The following is a 6,751-nucleotide window of genomic DNA, read 5'->3' on the forward strand; positions in this document are numbered from 1 at the left end:
AACCGAACTCTATAACTATCACATGTAACATATCATGCTAGCATATAACATATCAGGTAGTAGCAAACCTAGATGATATCACAAAGACAATCATCTATCATACATTTCCTACTGGTGGGCCGGCATTGTGGCCTTAGACCCACTGCTACTAGAAGGTAACTCACCTCGAAGTAGCTGCTGATCTGTGTGGGAAAGGTCTGTCTGCTGCTGCTTCGGAAATCCTCCGACTGCAATTCCCACCAAACACATAATCAATTACTGCTAAACGCCCTCAAGGTAAATTGTCCATTTACCCTTAACAAGTCATGAGTCAAGTCACAGTCAACTGCCAGTTGACCAGACTCGCCGAGTCCCTTTCCTTTAGTCTGACCATAAGTCCGTCTTTACTCGTCGAGTTAAGCATAGACTCGACGAGTCTTCCTTCTATACCCAAGGCCAATAGTCCTTAATCCTACTCGCCGAGTTGTATGAACAACTCGCCGAGTTTCATCTTCATCCGAAGAACACTCTAAGCTGTGACTCGCCGAGTTGTATGAACAAATCGCCCAGTTGTTCTTGAGACAAGGAGATTGCCGTGAACTCACCGAGTGACTTCATGAGTGAATCTGGCTTCCAACCCACTGAGTCATACCCAATGACTCACCACTCCAACTCGCAACACAAAAAGGGGAACAACCCGGGGACTCGCGACGCGACTCGCCGAGTCAGATGAACAACTCGTCGAGTCTGCCTCATGTAAAAACTATACACGCGATTTTGCTTGAATCCAACCCATGTCATTCGTAGATCTGGGTTCCGAGGGCCTGGTTTACACGTAAAGTTTCCAACTTTACGTGTAGATAATCACCAATGAAGGTTTTAGGGCTCAAAGTACACCAAAAGGGGTAGATCTAGGACTTTCATGCAATATCACTCCATAAAAGCAGTAGATCCAAGCTCCAGGGACTAAATCATGCCTAGATCTAAAGGCTAACAACTTATTACCACCCACCAAGCACAAACAAGCTTGAAGAATGGCTCAAAAAGGACTTTCATGAAGCTATTAGGGACTACAAGCTTGAAAACAGAGGGGAAACGAGCTATACCTCAAGGAAAACGTTGAGATGTCACAAAATTGCTTGGCCTCCTTCTCCTCTTCTTGATCTACTCTTCTTTCTCCTCAAAAACTTCAAGAACACACCCAAAACACTTCAATCTCACAAGAAAAAGGGCAAAGACGATGTTGGGAGCTCTGAGGGTGAATGGGGGTGAGGTTGGGGCGGAAATGAGTGTTTAAATAGGGTGCAAACCCTTGAAATTTAGGGTTTCAACAGACAGCGGTGACTCACCGAGTCCAGAATATGGACTCGCCGAGTCGCCAACTTAAATGTGCCCCCGGACCGCGTCCCTACTCGGCGAGTCGGACCTACAACTCGCCGAGTCCAAGGCTAAAATGACAATTACTAAGATAAATTTTACGTACCAGGAACCAGGTGCTACAAAGTTGGGTTTTGGGTTTCGGTGGTTGTGTTTTGAGGAACCTGGACTGGGTAATGTCAGTTGGTGCATTGCGAGAGTAGTTCTGGAGTTGTGTTGTCGCAGGCTTCGAGGATGAAGCCTAATTTAAGTGGGGGAGAATTGTAACATCCCGAGTTCAGGAGTGCAAGTTCAGGGTTCAAAGTGTAAATGTGAAAGGGCAACTTGGCGAGTCCATGGGTGGACTCGGCAAGTAGGGTCGCGATTCTGGTCGCGTGTTAAGTGGCCAACTCGGCGAGTCGGCGGCTGGACTCGGCGAGTTGGTGTTGTGTGGAGAAAACCCTAATTTCGGAAGATGAGCCCTAAATAAACGACATTATACCCTCTCCCCAACCTCTTTACCCTCTCTTGAAGTCCAGAAAACTCTAATGCGCGTTTGTGACCGATTTGAGAGCATTTGAACCTTGGAGAAGAGATTTTGGAAGAGATCTTGGAGAGTTAAGAGGCTTGGGGCAAGGGGCTTTGCAAGGATTCGGATTTCTCTTCTGTTGGAGCTTTCTTTTGAGGTATTATTTCGTTTCTTGGGCTGTTATTCATCTAGATTCATCATTTTGGAGGATTTGGAAAGAATAGCTTGTGATATTTTGAGTTTGGAGGTTAGATCTGAGGTTGCTACCTCAAATCTGGAATGGAGAAGGTCTAGAGTGCATTAAAGTCCCTGTTCTTGAGTGATTGGTGAAGCCACCTTGTCCCAAACCGTAACCCTAGAGTGTTATATGCTTAGATCTCTTTGGATTCACGTAAAGTTTGCCACTTTACGTGATGGATGGGTTGTAGAAGGGTAGATCTGTGGTTTGGATCATCTGCATGGCCTGGAAAGCTTCTGTATGGATTAAGATCTAGGGGTACTCGGCGAGTTGCTTAAAGATGGGCAGGAACTCGACGAGTTGGAAGAACAACTCGGCAAGTTGGTTGAAGATAGCCTTGGACTCGGCGAGTCTGTTCTTGGACTCGGCGAGTCTGGTCGTGAGGTCCTAACCTTCTTCTGGTTGAGCCGTGAATCGGTGAGTCAAGGGAGGACTCGATGAGTTGAGTGCGAGGGGACTCAGAGTTGTGGGACAACCAATTATATACGGTTGATGAGGTGATTAAAACTAGACACTAGCTGATTACCATCGGTGCTTGGTCTAGAATCCAAGGAGCGATTGTATTCGCTAACAGATATGGACCACAATCACCGGATGAGAAACGAAAACTATGGTATGATTTGCTACACATTAGGAATGAAAAGTACAACACATGGATTGTAATGGGGGACTTTAAAACTGTGCGCAGACCAGATGAGAGATATAATTTGCAATTTTGTTCATCCATAACTTTTGCATTCATTCGATTCATTGAAGATGAAGAGCTCCGAGATCTTCAAATGGGTGGACATCGATACACCTACTTCTGTTAGACGAAATTAAAGATGAGCAAGCTTGACCGTATCTTGGTATGTTCTAAATTTATTGGTAGGTTCCCCTCGGTATCTGTAACGGCCCTCCAACGTGAATAATCATACCATTGTCCAGTACTTTGGTAAAACCCCTTCTAGATTTTTCAATTCATGGATGAACCGTGATGGATTTGATCAGCTTGTGCTCCAAAATTGGTCCACCTTTAAAGGGTATGGCATCCCAGATAATTACCTATTGGTGAAACTAAAATTCTTGAAAAATACAATTAAGAATTGGCGTGTCACTGCATTCCATAAGGAGACAATGGAACTTAAAAACTTGAAACAAAAGGTACACGAACTTGATGCGGCAACAGAACCAGGAACTTAAATATCAAATGGTACAGGAAAAAAGATCAGGGTTCTAGAAAATTACAGACTTGAGGATAGTGGCCCTTGACCTACGACATAAAGCAAAAATAAATGGGTGGTCGATGGTGATGAAATCACCCGCTTCTACCATGGGCGCTTAAATAACAAAAAAAAAATACATGGCCTGATAATTGATGGCAATTGGAGCACAAAGGTGAAGACGATAAAAAAGGAGGTATTCAACATTTACAACAAGAAGTTCTAGGAGAAATGGCCATCAAGGCAAAGCTAGTCAATCACCGATTCCGTTCACTAGACTCTGATGTTAGTAATTCTCTACAATCTCTCCTCTCTTGAAGAAGTCAAAAGTGTCGTCTGGGCATGTGGGAACGAAAAGGCCTCGGGGCCGTATGGATTTAGCTCTAAATTCATTAAAAAGTAATGGAATATTTTGCGGGAGGAGATATTATAATGTCCAAAGTACTTTGAGACTTATAAGTGACTCAATATGGGCTCCAACGCATCATTCATTACCTTGGTGTTAAAAGTCAAAGACCCACTTAAACTTGGAGACTTCCCTCCAATCAGCCTAATAGGGTGCATCTACAAAATCATTGTGAAAACCCTAGCTAACCGTCTAAAAAACGTCATCGGATATAACATCAACAAAGTCTAAAAGAACTTTTTCATTTTTAGATGGTTTTAAAATGTGTTTATATTATCTTTTGGAGTGATAAAAACTAAAAAGCAAAATGTTACAAAAAATCATCAATTCATCATTTTTGAAACAACTTATTTTTATTCTTACCAAAACACCATTTTAAAAGAACTTTTGGAATTGTCAGTCAAATTTTGACTTTTAGCTTTTTGAAAAAAATCAAAAGTCCAAAAATAATTTTAAAAAGAAATACCAAACCCCCCTGAACCTTTGGATACAGGCAAAGTTACTCTTAAAGCGGCTAAACCTTGAAAAAGTTGCTTAATTGACATGTATCGATGGTCAATTCGAAAACAAAGACCTGATGTATTGTGCTAGTGAATTATTGATAATTTGTCAATGGTCTATTCAGGATTGTTATCTTTTCTTCTGTGTTAATTACTTAATTTCATACTCATAGTTTGAGTGTTTTCCTTTATGTACAGGCTGTTTATCTTTTCAAATTTTATAATGTAATACCTTTCTGGTATTTGTTGCAGGTGCATTTATGATGTAATACCTTTCTGGTATTTGTTGCAGGTGCATTTATGATGTAATACCTTTCTGGTATTTGTTGCAAGTGATAATGAAACACGTAAGAAAAGTGATGATGCATTGTTTTGACTCGATCATTGGATTGGGACAAAACCTTTAAAACTGTTATTCCCAAAAACAATATATCAACTGGAAAGTGGAAAAATATGTAAGATTGAAGACAGAGTACACATTAGATGCATATGGTGGAATTGGATCTCGATCCCATCATCAGCTGAGCATAGTTTAGCAGGTGCAGAAACAGCACTTGCTATCCTCTCTTCCCGGATCCTTCCAACCCAATGCCTCAACTGATCGATGGAAGTGTGGGATTTCGTCAGGACGGAATCTTCTATGGCTATATTCTGAGAAGATTGACATAAAAGTCCTATGCTTCATATGGAGGGCATATGAAAGAGAGAATCTCATCATTAAGTGAGCTTGCAAATAGGGGTTTACACACGGGTCCTTCTACTTGTACCTATTGGATTGGATTTTTCATTGGTGTAGCAACACTAATTCTTAGCATAAATGATTATGCTAGAGGCTGTCCATTGGATTGGATTTTTCATTGGTGTAGCATCCAACACTAATTCATAACATAATTTAGTATGCTAGAGGCTGGGAAAACTGTCAAAGGAAAAGGAAGAATCTAATGAGTATTGTTTATAGATCACTGTGGTGGTTATAGAAAGCAACATTTGATTGTTATTCAAAAACCTTATTACTACCCCAACTTTAATCGTGGATATCATAAAGTTTCATGTATTACCGTAAGGCAAATTGTAATTACAAATAGATTAAGTGGTATGCGAGCCCTTTTGATTGTTACCTACTGATCATGTACTTTGGTCCATATCTACACACTCTAGTTACTTGCTAGACGGATGCTTGTTTTAATATATTTATCGGTTACAAAAAAAATAAAAAATGAAAATAAGACTCGACAACTTAATCATCATAAAACATAATTTCTATCCATGTCAAAAAAAAAACCATTCTGGCAACTAGAACTAAACCTTTTGATATAGGCAAAGTTGCTCTTAAACCGGCTAAACCTTTTGAAATAGGCAAAGTTGCTTAATTGACATGTATCAATGGCCTATTCCGGATTGTTGATAACTTTTCTCCTGTGTTAATTTCATACTCATCGTTTGAGTGTTTTCCTTTTATGTAGACTGGTTATTTTTTCAAATTTTATGATGTAATACCTTTTTGGTATTAATTGCAGCTGCATTTATATGTAATAGCAGTCTTATATTGCTAAAGGAGCATCTATAGCTGAAACAACGGTTTCATCCATTCTTCTTCAACTAAACGTCAACATTTAGATTAATCAAAACAAGGTTTTCTAAAATTTGCAAGCAAACGACTGTTTTAGTCCGAACGAACTGGTAATCCCATGGAATTAGAATTCCATAACAGTTAAAGACTGATGATTGATGTAAGTCCATTAGCATTCAAAGCTGTTCATAGCCCGAAGGCTCTACTGCTTTGCCAAGATGGACTAGAAACATACACATCCCTATGAATAACCAAGAACCCTAAAGCCAAATCCGCTTCAAATTAAGCATAGAAACAGTGTTTCTGCCCGAATGACTCGGAACTCCTACATAACTAGAAGTCCAAGAACAGTTAAAGACAGAAATTCGATATTAGTCCATTAGCATTCAAAGCAGTTCATAGGCAAAAGCCTCATATGCTTTGCCAAGATGGACTAATTAACAACATATTCCGAAATATCAATGACAACACAACGAAAAAAAACGTAAACACATATAATTGTAAATAGTGTGGATCTGAGGTGGAGATTTAGCTAACAGGGGATTGATGATGAAATAACACGCTTTGAAATGAGAAATAATGAAGCAGAAAACGACGATCCAAGAATCATCGCCGCCATCGTTATACGTATGCGAGGGTTTGAAAAATGTGTATCGATAGGGTTTTTGGACCGGGTATTTATGGGACACGTCGGTAGGTTTAGGGGTCTCGTGATCTCGTCTCAGTTGAGATTGGGCCAAAACATTGGCCCACGATATAATGAAACTTGGTCAAATTGGTGGAGTAGATGGTTAAACTTTTTAATGTATAGTATTTTGAAATATTGATTAAACTATAAAAGGGAGTATTTGTTTGTTAGATTAAAAACCATGTAGTTGATATATTTAAAATAATGTTTTTATAAATTTTTTATTTTGTTTAATTAGAAAATCAATTTATTTATCTCCTCTAATAAACAAAGCTCTTAATGT

The 6,751-nt window shown here is 39.6% G+C and overlaps 1 long non-coding RNA gene across 1 annotated transcript; it reads right to left on the reverse strand.

Annotated features, from left to right (window-relative positions):
• Positions 1 to 4,549: 4,549 nt before the first annotated feature.
• Positions 4,550 to 6,429, reverse strand: LOC145075025 (uncharacterized). Its single transcript, XR_013692259.1, has 2 exons — positions 5,555 to 6,429; positions 4,550 to 5,515 (listed from the first exon to the last, which is right to left on the reverse strand). It is a non-coding gene; the product is annotated as an uncharacterized LOC145075025 (long non-coding RNA).
• Between the last annotated feature and the right edge of the window lie 322 nt (positions 6,430 to 6,751).

Source organism: Lactuca serriola, chromosome 9, assembly GCF_051521515.1.
Source record: "Lactuca serriola cultivar US96UC23 chromosome 9, Lser_US96UC23_V15, whole genome shotgun sequence".
Lineage (NCBI taxonomy): Eukaryota > Viridiplantae > Streptophyta > Magnoliopsida > Asterales > Asteraceae > Lactuca > Lactuca serriola.